The 12,459-nt window shown below is 42.4% G+C and overlaps 1 long non-coding RNA gene across 1 annotated transcript; it reads right to left on the bottom strand.

Moving 5' to 3' along the window:
* Positions 1-747: 747 nt before the first annotated feature.
* Positions 748-11,668, bottom strand: LOC141373167 (uncharacterized). The gene is made up of 3 exons (XR_012378869.1): positions 11,524-11,668; positions 11,346-11,410; positions 748-876 (listed from the first exon to the last, which is right to left on the bottom strand). It is a non-coding gene; the product is annotated as an uncharacterized lncRNA (long non-coding RNA).
* Positions 11,669-12,459: the final 791 nt, after the last annotated feature.

The following is a 12,459-nucleotide window of genomic DNA, read 5'->3' as shown; positions in this document are numbered from 1 at the left end:
AGCCACCCAGGCGCCCAGGTTTGTTTTGTTTTAAATGTTTGAAAGCACTCACTTTCAAACTCTCTGTAAACTACCCCCCCCCGCCCCTTCCCCCCCACCCCGGTCTATTCCCCAATCCCTCCCCATTCCCAATCCCTCCAATATGCATGCTTCCCATTTAAATTCCTTTTCTTCTCCACTTGATCTCCAGGGGTTTGGTGCCATCCTTAAAGTCCCCACTTCTTACTCCATGTACCTCTCCATGAATATTCCATCCTGCAGCTCTACCCCAGCAAGCTGCAGTCCAGCTGTGGAGGCGTGTCTGCCAATGCAGTGGCACCTGGCCCCAGCCTTCTTCTCCATGACTTCTCGGGATTCCCTGGTCCTGGGCCCTGCGCAGATGCCTGTTGGAATACGTCATTCCCTCCGCTGTTTCCCGCTGCCCACTGCGGCGGCGAAGGGAAAGGGAACAGTTTACGGGCCTCTTCAATGTTTTGGGTGCTGCACTAGCCACTTGGTAGATGGCATTGAATGTAATAGATCCTTTTAACTTCTTTGGGGGCGGGGATGAGAGTATATATGGCGCAGAGAGGTAAGGTAACTTGGCGAAGGTGAACGCAGCTGGCTGACGGAAAGACTAGGAAGTGAAGCGTGCCGGGTTCATCATGCGGGGCTGGACCACCGTGGGGGTGGGGTACAGGTGGGAGTGGCGGGGCAGGCTTCAAGTCTTCAGGTCTCCACTGCTCCCTTTCTCTCTCAGCTCACCCTCCCATGCCAGGCAGTGATGGACGGCACCAGGCACTTCTCCCAGTTTGTTGAGTATTTGCAGTGAGTCCCAGTGCCAGCATGAAGGATTTTTCCTATTCTTTTTATGGTCTTGTTTATTGCTAATTCCTTCTGTGGATGAAAAAATTAAAAGTATGCCTTTTAGGTGGCATATTTATAGTAACTAAATTCCTAAAAACACTGACGTATCTAAAAAATGCTGGGAGTATATAGTGATAACCTGCAATCTATAACTATTGACCAGCACATTTTTTTTTTAGACCTTCACCAAATTACACCTGCTTTGATCTCATTGTCAACAGAAACCCACTTCTCACCTGCTCGATATATGTGTAGAGCAAGAAAGGAACCCCAAAATTGAATTCCTCAGTTGTCCTATTAAGGGGCATACACCCTGGAAGGTGTACCCTGAAGGTAACTGGCTCATTGCCAAAATGCCCAAGGCATAGCTGAACTTTTTGAAATTTTCTGTAGGGAAAGGAGCCTCTCTAGAATTCTGATGATCCTTTTAACTATTCACATTTGTCTAGCCCTATACAAATTTTTCCTGGATTGCTTTATGGAGAGGGCCAATGCAATTTCCATTCAAGCAGAATTTAAAGACCTATATGTAACTATTTAAGGAAGTAAGTTTCAGTTCCAAACATAATTTAGTCAATTTTTATTATTAAAACTCAAATCATTCTAGATACCTGGGAATGATTTTTAATTTCTTCTTTTTTTTTAAAGAGTTTATTTATTTATTTGAGAGAGAGAGAGAATGAGATAGAGAGCACGAGAGGGAAGAGGGTCAGAGGGAGAAGCAGACTCCCTGCCGAGCAGCGAGCCCGATGTGGGACTCGATCCCGGGACTCCAGGATCATGACCTGAGCCAAAGGCAGTCGCTTAACTAACTGAGCCACCCAGGCGCCCAACTTTTAATTTCTTCTTTTGCTCTCCCAAGTCCAGGCAGTTACCATAGTCAGCCGCCCCTTCCCTTTCTCCAACCACTTGCTCAGAATGCTTCCTTCTTGCCTTGTAAGTAGGACCAATTTCCTTGGCTTGGCATTCACAGCAGCTACAATCTGCTACCACTTCCTGCTCCAGCCTTATTTCCCATGACTCTCCTCTACAAATTACGGTGTCAGGACAAGCATGTTCTCACTCTTATGTCAAGTTCATTCCAATCCCCCAGCCTGAATGCCCCACTCTTGTAACCCTGAGTCCTAATTTTCCTGTCGAGCTAGCTCAAGTCCCACTCTGTGGAAAATTTCCCGATCAGGTTAGCACACAGTTCTCTCTGCTTTCTCGTTTTCTCCTTTATCACATAAATCATATAATACTCTACTTAGCACAGTGATCCTGAAACCTAATAAGTGTTCAGCGGAGTGGATAAGAGGATGGGTTCTGGAACCAGACCACCTGGTGTCCCAGGCATCCCAGCTGGTATCCCAGCTCAGCTGCTTGCTTGCCGTGTGTCCTTTTGACAACTTACTTAACCTCCTTGAACTTCAATTTCCTCATCTGTGAAATAAGGGCAATAACTGCACCTCATAGGGTTGTTATATATGAAGTTATTTATCCTTTTATGCAGATACTCTATCTTTTTTACCTAATGTTTGCTTTTTGAAGGTAAGTATTGGCTACTTATGCTGTTCATCCCAACTACCTAGCAGTGTTCTGGTTCAGGTACAAAGATATACTATGGAGGAATACCTGAGTGAGAAAAGCACCATCTTGCAATGTAAGTTGTAGGATAACGCAGGTGGAAAAAAGCCCAGAAGGAGAGAAAACAATGCTTGGCCCTGGAGTACAGGTGGGAAATGGGGGGCAGGGGGAAATGTCAGCAACACTCCTGGAGGAAAGAAATTTTCAGATCCTGGGGCACCTGAGTGGCTCAGATGGTTAAGCGTCTGCCTTCGGCTCAGGTCATGATCCCGGAGTCCTGGGATCGAGCCCCGCATCGGGCTCCCTGCTAGGCAGGGAGCCTGTTTCTCCCTCTGCCTCTGCCTCTCTCTCTAGCTCTCTGACTCTCATGAATAAATAAATAAAACATTAAAAAAAATTTTCAGATCCTTAGAAATAAGGGGAGATGAGAGGATTTTGGCCAGTGGATTGGAGGCCCAGTTCATTTCCTTTGGAAAAGGAGTGCCTTTGGCCACCTGGGGGGTTCCTCTGATTCTAGAGTGCTGGAGAAGCTAGTGCAGCACTCAGAGCCTAGGAAGTAGGACTGATGGCTTGCTCAGTGGTTGGCTTGGGGCTCAAGGGAGCAAAGGAGAGGAGACTACTGTTTTCTTTTTGGGATGCCCAGTCCTGCTCACCAGTTTTGGAAAGGAGACAAAATTTCCATCTGGTAGTGCAGACTGTGAATTTGACTGGTGTGTTCCTTGGGCTGAAGCACTTTGGCTGCTGTACCATGCAGCATAGTGATGGTGTTAGTGATTTTAGCCGTGTGTGTGTGTGTGTGTGTGTGTGTGTGTGTGTGTGTGTGTGTGTGTGACTGGATTGATGGGGGGTTGTATGTGACAGGCTGTGTGTTTGTGGAGGGCATTCAGGCTGGGGAATGGTATGAGTGGGGAGGAATACAGGTTGGGAGGTTCACGCTAGGGTAGGTGATGACTCAGGCTACAGAATGGCTCCAGCTGGGAAGATGCATCCTGGGGAGATTCAGCCAGGGGAAGATAGACTGAGGGTTACGAATTGGGAATGTACAGGCTGGGTGAGGTTGTGTTAGTTTTCTAGGGCTGTGTAACAAATTACCACAAATTTACATCTGTTCATTAGTTCTCAGTTCTGTAGGTCTGAAGTCCAGGCTCAGGGTGGCTGAGTTCTCCACTCAGGCTATCAGAAAGCTAAAATCAAGATGTCAGCTGGGCTGTGTTCCTTTTCGGAGCTCATATTCTCTTTCAGGCTCCATAATTGTTGAGAAGATTCTGTTCCTTGTGGTTGTAGAACTGAGACTCCCATTTTCTCTTCTTTTTTTTTTAAATATTTATTTGAGAGAGAGAGAGCGTGAGAGAGAGAGAGAGAGAGTGTGAGCAGGGGGGATGGGGAGGGGGAGAGGGAGAAGCAGACTCCCTGCCGAGCAGGGAGCCTGACGCAGGACTCGATCCCAAGACCCTGGGATCATGACCCGAGCCTAAGGCAGACGCCCAACCAACTGAACCACCCAGGCACCCCAAGACCCCCGTTTTCTTGCTGGCTGTTGGCAGGGGCCACTCTCAGCAACCAGAGGGCACCTTAGTTCCTTGCCACATGGCCCCCTCCATCTGTCCTGTCATGCTGACTTCCCCGTCTTAACTTCTTGACCCAGATTTAAAGGGCTCATGTGATTAGATGGGGCCCACCCGATTTTAAAGTCGTCTGATTTGGGGTCTTAATTATATTTGCAAAATCACTTTATAGGAGCACCCAGGTTAGAGTTTGATTGAATATCTGGGAGAAAGTATGTGCATATCAGGGGCCAAGAATCTCTGGGGCTGTCTTAGAATTCTTCCTTTCACAGAGGGATATATGCAGGAAGATATAGTCTGGCGGGAAGAGATGCAAGCTAGGGTGCATTCAGGCTGGGGTGACTACAGCTGGGGAGTGATATAGTTTGGTGGGGGGGAATATGTTGGGGAGGATACAGCCTGGACAGTAATCGAGGCAGAATGGGATGCAGGAGGCAGGCTTAACACCAATGCAGAGACTGGGCACCTGAGACATGGCTATTCTGAACCTGAGTGCTATGACAGAGGCATGCCCAGGTGTAATGAAGAAGGGCACTCGGCCCAGCCTAGGCCACCAGGACAGTTTCCTTGAGGTGATGCTCAAAGTGAGTCCTGAAGATGAATAAGCATCTTTAGCCAGTCAAAGAAAGATGAGACAAGTGTTCAAGTCAGATAAAAGAGCATGAGCCCAGGCACAGAGGCATCTATATAGATTATGATGCTTAACTGTAAAGCCAAATCTTTGATGAAGTCATTGTTCTTCTTTGATGAAGCCATTAAATATCCTTTGAAATAAGATAATACCACTGAAGACAGCCCTGTGCAGAAGGGGAAGAGCCCTGGACGACAAATCCAGAGCCATGGATTCCTGCGTGGACTTTGCAATCTCTTGCAGTTTCAGTGTCTCATTTGACGAATAAGGAAATTGGGGCAGAGACACACCTCCACGACTATAAAGTGTTTCAGGATCCCTAAATAAGATAAATATATTCAATGTTTGTAATAGGCCAGACACTATCACAGTTTGAAACTATTTTCAGCTATGTAGCTATGTAAGCAATGTAATTGGTTCTAGGTAAGTGAATTTTCATAAAATGCTAGATCAGTTAAATAATAGCACAACTTCAGCAAATTAAAACGTGTTTTCTGCTATTTAAGAACATTTCTGTTTGTGGGAAAAAATTGGTGTTAATGGGAATCCCCTGGTAGATATCATCCAAATTACTTAGTTAAACTTGAGAGCCTTCTTGATTAAATTTCTTCAGTGAGATTCTAAGAAAATTCTACAGAATTATGCCAAAACTCCCACTCTAAAATCTAGCCCCGGAAAATTATTCTTTCCATCATAAACTTGAAATTTAAATAGGGGGATATCAATAGGTTTGCTTCTGCTCTCAGAAAGTTCCTCAAGGGGGAAAAAAGTCCATTAGCCATCAACTCAGGAAATACCTGCTTTTATACCTGAAAATCAATACCTCATCAACTGAGTCTGCACTGTGTTTCATATAATAGTATTTATTGACCGTGTAATGGGTGTTAAGGACACTGTGCTAAGTATTTTCCATATTATCTCATTTAATCCTCCCAATAAGCCCAAGATATCAAAACTATCACTGTCTTGTTGTGAAGCTAAAGGCACACTCCTAAGCACTTAGATTCTAGAACACTTGTTTGCTCTCTTATCTCGGAAGGGCCAAGAATCTTTAGGCCACCTATGCAGCAAGTTCTCTTTCCTTCTGCAAGGCACAGGCTCAAAGACACAGACAGAGTCTACCATCAGGGAGAGCCACTTTGTGAAAAAGTACCACCTGTGGACCCTTTGGCCCGAAATGGGCTTTTTTGGGGAAAAGGTCTATCTCATATTCACTCCCTAAATATGTCACTGTTCTGCTTCAACCAGGGATGCTATTAAGAATACTTAGAATGGGGGCGCCTGGCTGCTCAGTCAGTAGAACATGCAATTCTTGGCCTCGGGGTTGTGCGTTGGGTGTAGAGATTACTTAAAAATAAAATCTTAAAAAAATCATACTTAGAATGGCATGAGCAGGGGCGCCTGGGTGGCTCAGTTGGTTAAGCGACTGCCTTCGGCTCAGGTCATGATCCTGGAGTGCCGGGATCGAGTCCCACATCGGGCTCCCTGCTCGGCGGGGAGTCTGCTTCTCCCTCTGACCTTCTTCCCTCTCATGCTCTCTATCTCTCATTCTCTCTCTCTCTCAAATAAATAAATAAAATCTTAAAAAAAAAAAAAGAATGGCATGAGCACTACACTAGCCAATCACAAGAGACCTCCGACTGTGCCAGACATTAGTGGACCCCCCCCTTTCCTTGGGATGATGGGGAGCTGGTGAGGGAGTTGAGGCTGGGAAGAAGAGGGCATTGGGAGGACTTAGAGTAACAGCTTGCGGTAATGGATTTACACCAACTGATATGGAAATGCTTCATTATTTTAACAACCAGTGTGTGTATGAAGTAAAGCTCCACCCTGGCCCAATCCCACTGAGCTTTCCAGAAGGAAGGGCTCCTCTCAGACATATCACCCCCAGTCCTCAAAGTTTCTACCTTCAAGGCTGTTCCCGAAAAAGCTGGAAGAGGGAAAGAAGGAACCCGAGTCTCCTCTCTATCCCTTAACTCAAGTGCTTTGTCCCTCACTTCTCCAGTCAAAAGTCCACCTCTGGGCCTGGAAGCCAAAGTAGGGAAAGAGGAAGAGGGCGGAGGTAACCATGTTTGTCTCTGTTTCTTTCCCTGTGATGAGAAAATGTTTCTAGCTTCTAATATTTTTATGTCTTCCATATCTTTATCATCTGCTTATGATGCCCTTCATGTCTGCCACAGTTCCTCCTCCCAGGTAGCGGGAGAGGGAGAAGAGGTGAAGCTAATTGCTTACATTTGTGCCGTGGGCAAAAGAATGGGCCTGTAAAAGTGCTCATGAATGAATAATGCATTGCACCAAGTGGGATTGGGTTATAGTCCTCAAGGCTGCCTCAAACACAGCAACACGCTGGAATTCAAGACTCTGAAATCAAAAAAGATTGGGCCAAAGTGCTCAGGCTTGCATCTTTGAAACAGGGAACAATATACACGATGGAGAAGACATTAAATTTCAAAAGCAGCGGTACGAATCTGGGAAGCCCGAGGTATGAGGAAAGAAAACCATTGAATTGGAGAATTGGAGTCTGACAGAGGAAAACAAGTTTTGTGTTTTTTGTTTTTTGTTTTAAGTTTTGTGTTTTTGATGAACCAAGCAGAATCTGATCTGAGTGAAAAGTGCTCATCCACGTAAGATGACTGCTGAGAACAATGTCATAAAATGAACATCAGCTGGCCATGGTAAGTACCTTAAAATGGCTTTTACAAGGAGAGAAATGGAAAGAAAACAAAACATGTCACTGTATCTGAAAGCCACTTATAGAAAGCTCCTCAGAGCAAAAAGAGAAAAGAAAGAACATTATGTGATCATCCCATTTATCTTTACTGGGAACTTTTTGGAGACAAAGTCATTTCTTCTTCTGTGGTGATGCTCACACTTTGGACCAGTCCAAAAGTAAATAATTTTCTCTGTATGAGACATATTTTCAATCATTCTGATTCTGAAGGAAATTTTTTCGCCTTTGGCTATTTTTGTAAACAAGTTACAGATGAATTTCTTTGAACTGGTTCTGCAAAATGCGTCTTTTATGTCTACTGTATATTGCAGGTCTTGACAAAGAATAAGTAAAACAAAACACATTGCTCTGGCTATTTCAAAGGATCTGAGCCTGGATGGAATATGAGTACTGGATTCAGCTTGAAGCAGTTTTTTTTTTCTTTTTAAAAATCTTACATGCAGGGTATTTCTTGTTCATGAGCAACTCCTTTTTAAATAAATGTGAACTTTACCAGTTACAAAGATCACAGACTTGTGGTTAGAAGGGGACTTGAAATATCAATTGGATCAGTTCTCTGGCTTCAGACAGGACATTTATATACATGGGGTAACCCCTTCTCATAGGTTGAAGAAAATAATTAAATCTTGAGTCTCAAAGCCACTTACATTGGACTTTATCTTCCCAATTTGTATGAGATTAATATACAAATTCTGATGCTCATCAAACTTCCTTCTTATGTTAGTAGTATTCAGTGTGTGCCTCACAGTCATAAAATGGTGAGCATTACTATGTTTATTTTGGTAATAAGCTTATGGCCATAATTAAATAGTTAACAAATACTTTCTCGAACAACTGCTATGTCAGGGCACTGCCATAGTTGTTGTGGGAGATGTGAGACTGTATAAAACACACTGTCTCAACTCAGAGAGCTTATAGTTTTGGGGGAGAGGAAAATGGTTACATAACACATGTACTAACTATATTAAGATGCATATTTTCCGCATAAGCTTTATCAGATAGTTCCTCGGCGTAGTAGTACAATGAAAAAAGATGATGAAAAATGAGTACTACGTTTAGATCTTTGAAGAAACATATGAGGAAATTTTATATTACATATTATTGGTAATATTTATGTGTGTATAACCTTTTCCTCTCAACTAAATTCAAAGTGTGTGAAGAGAGTTGAGTTCAATTGTATATCTCCACCTATACCACATACTTTCCACAAAACAAAAACACTTGTTGATTGATTAACCATGGAGCTAAAGCCAATACTAAAATAAATGCATAGCCCACATTAAATGATCCACTGCTCATTGCTTCATGACTATGAAACACACAAATAATTCTGCTGTCCTCTAAGACAGTTTGGCCAGAAGAATCAGACAAAATGTACAGAGGCAGGGAATTTAGCAGGAGGTTGAGTGCTACAGTGAAGGAAAGTCTTTTTAAATTTTTTTTGGCAATGATGTCCAGGCCACATTTATTTTATTTTATTTTAAGATTTTATTTATTTATTTGACAGAGAGAGAGACAGGTAGAGAGGAAACACAAGCAGGGGGAGTGGGAGAGGGAGACGCAGGCTTCCCCCTGGGCAGGGAGCCCGATGTGGGGCTCGTGACCTGAGCCGAAGGCAGACGCTTAACGACTGAGTCACCCAGGCACCCCTCCAGGCCACATCTAAACCTTATTAAACCGTTGTTCAGATTGTTGGTATTATTCTGGTTATGAGCCGCCAGTACATCTTCATTGTAATGGTGTGGACATTCCATTGAGAGTATCCTGTTCTCTGCTTTTGCCACCAGGTGCTGTAGATTGAGTATACTCTTCTGTATTTTTTTTTTTTTTAAGATTTTATTTATTTATTTGACAGAGAGAGAGAGATAGCGAGAGAGGAAACACAAGCAGGGGGAGTGGGAGAGGGAGAAGCAGGCCACCCAGGCGCCCCTACTCTTAAGTATTTTGAAAATGATGTTAATACCTGCATCATATTTTTATTTTTTCATTTTTTATTTTTTAAAAGATTTTGTTTATTTATTTGACAGAGAGAGAGCACAAGCAGGCGGAACTGCAGAGAGAGACAGAAGCAGGCTCACCGCTGAGCAGGGAGCCCAATGTGGGGCTCCATCCCAGGACCCTGGGATCATGACCTGAGCTGAAGGCAGCCGCTTAACCAACTGAGCCACCCAGTCGCCCCTGCATCATATTTTTAGAAAGTAAAATGAGCAACATTTGTTGGAAGGCAGATAATTAACAATAATGCAGTTAGCCTCAGTAAATATATTTGGTAGTTTCCCCACATTTACAACTATTCCCATAACGTCCTTGTTGAGGGAGCTAACGGCATTTCTTCGGAAACCCCAGCCAAAATGCAATGAATCTTTTTTAGAAACCTAGAACAAAAGAGACTATATAACCTCTTTCATTAATCTATTCCAGTTTCTAAGAACTTTCTCTGATAAAAGTGCTTCCTTGGGCCTGAGCTTTGCCCTGCCTGGTAAAGCCATTCTCTTTAATTCTACCCTTAGTAGAGGCTGAGAAGAGTAAACCATCTTTCTTTGCAACATAGGCTGTAGATAATGTATACCATTAAGTCAGGAATAAATATCTCATGCTCATTATTTAAGGTAAGGAATTTATTAAAATCACCGATTTATTTATCATTAGGCACATAAAAAATGAGACAAGGATGGAGATGACTCTTTTGTCTGACAGAGAGCAAGGCAATTCATAGCTTTTCTAGAGTTATAAAGGTCATTTTGAATGTAGATGTTCACAATGACAAATTCATTTAGGATTAAAGCGTATATTAGAACTTTGATGTTCAAATCTCTTAAAAAGAATTTTTACAGGGCACCTGGGTGGCTCAGCTGGTTAAGCATCTGCCTTTGGCTCAGGTCAGGATCCCAGGGTCCTGGGATCAAGCCCCACGTCGGGCTCCCTGCTCAGCCAGGAGCCTGCTTCTCCCTCTGCCTGCCACTCCCCCTGCTTGTGCTCTCTCTGTCAAATAAATAAATAAAAACTTCTTTAAAAAAAAGAATTTTTACAGTCTCACAAGGACACTATTTATGGCTGGGGAAAAAAAAGGGATGAGATTTCTTTCTTGTAAATGGTTTAATCCTTGACTTTATCTAAAAAGTTTCCGTTGAATTGGCCTGTACTGTTAGAACTTTTGTTTCCGTACCCGCATTAGTAGTCTTTTCCTCTCTTATCATGCTTTTTCAAGGCAACAGACAAAATTCGATTTGTTAGAATTGAGTCAGAAAGTTCAGGGCCTGAAGAAATCTAACACTTAATAAGAGAATACAGAAAATAGCAGATTTTATTTTATTTTTTTGAAAATAACAGATTTTAAAAAGAGGGGAATGTAAAGCATATAACATTCTACTTCTATAATGATAAGGCTTCTTGGGGAGAGTAGAAAAGCAAGAGGATTCATTTGGGTGTTTGCATAATAAGAGTTAAAGACAGATAAATATAGTGGGCTGTTAATAGTTAAAAGCAGCTACAGTGTATATAAACTTGCTGTTCCAAAGCTTTCTTTAAGGAAAACCATTTTATTGGATTTATTCTACTTACCCGTCTTTCCAATAAAGGGCATACTAAAGACATTTAGTATGAGGTAAAAATCTAAGCTCATTAGCACCCAAGTAGGTCATGTCAAGTAGTCTGAGGATTTTGGCTGCAATGAAAACATCTATCAGAATTAATAAAACAGATTCTACCATCGTTACCATTATTTACATCATCATCACCATAAGCATCAAATATTTATTGAATACCCAGAGTGAGTGGAGTATTCTTAGCAAGACTATTTCACACTGAAGTCTACTTCTGGGAATTTCACTTTAAAAATTAAAAGCAACTGGGAAGTCTCCAACACAATTAGGTTCAGAGAGTAGCTAGGCCCGGAACATTGGGAGATGCTGAAAAGCTTGTGTTCATAAACCTTTAGGAAGGTCAGAAAAGAAAGACTATCTTTTGTAGTGAAGACTTAAATATGCAATTGGCAAATGACTCCTACCCTATATAGCAGCAGCTCCTGTCCTCCTTCCATGGCCGGACGTCTTTGCTGGGTGCCTTGGGAACCTACAAGAACAACACATCCAAGGAAGGAGTTTTACAGAGTTCAGAAATAAAGGGAGGGAAAACCACAGGGAAAGACAGCAACAGTTGTCTGGAAATCTCCAGGTAAACTCAGCCTTCCAGAAAGATTTTTCCTCAGATGCTTCTTTCAGTTCATTTTGTTCTGTTGCCTCAAGTGCTTGTTGCTGGTGTAATTTCAAACGAAAATAAGACAAAACAAATAAAACTAAAAACATCCTCAGGAAACAGTGGTGCAGTCTAGGGAAGTCCTACCAGCTGGTTTTCAAGTGCCCTTCTGTGAGCTTTTAAGTGGTACTTATCTTGGTGACGTCAGCCCCACTCAGGGTCTCCTTTTCGCTTTTGCAAGAGAAACCCAATTTTTGTGGGCATTGAAAGTAGATTTGTTATAAACAGACACACATGATCCAGCTCACATATTTATTTCAGCAGTGTCTTAAGGGCATTATACATGGGAAATCAAGCTGTCAGATAGTTACTTGGTACATGGGAATCAGAATAAAGAGAATTAGTTGGTACACTATGAAGCATTTCTACCCAATTTAAGGATAGCCTTATCAAGGACACCATAATGCTCAAGTCTGCATTGCCAAGACTCTTCTTTCCGGATGGTATTTGAATGGACATTGTCCACTCCTGGCTCTTGGGGTTGGTTATCCGGTTGTTTGTTACATGTGACCAATTTCTTTCTGACACAAAGGCTTTTACCAGCTCGGATGAAATAATCATCGAATACTGCAAAGTTTATCAGGTAAAATACAGGATGCTCAGTGAAACCTGAATTTCAGATAAATGGTATTTTTAGCATAAATATGTCCTAAATACTGCATGGACATTCTCTATTTTTATTTACTAAATCTGGGAACCCCAAAACTTCAGTCCTGAGCTTCTTTTCTTATTACTTTAATTGGAGTTTTGGGTGTCCCCAGATTTTCTTAACACACACATACAATTTCTTGCTTCACCCATAAAAGGCTAAAAAACATTCATTGTGAGTGGATTTATTGATTTGACTTTTAGATACAGCTTTCCCT

This window comes from Callorhinus ursinus, unplaced genomic scaffold, assembly GCF_003265705.2.
Source record: "Callorhinus ursinus isolate GAN/ISIS: 27379988/994484 unplaced genomic scaffold, GSC_fseal_2.0 scaffold8, whole genome shotgun sequence".
Classification (NCBI taxonomy): Eukaryota; Metazoa; Chordata; class Mammalia; order Carnivora; family Otariidae; genus Callorhinus; species Callorhinus ursinus.
Note: the sequence above shows the minus strand (reverse complement) of the source record. Positions and strands in the feature narration are given on the sequence as shown.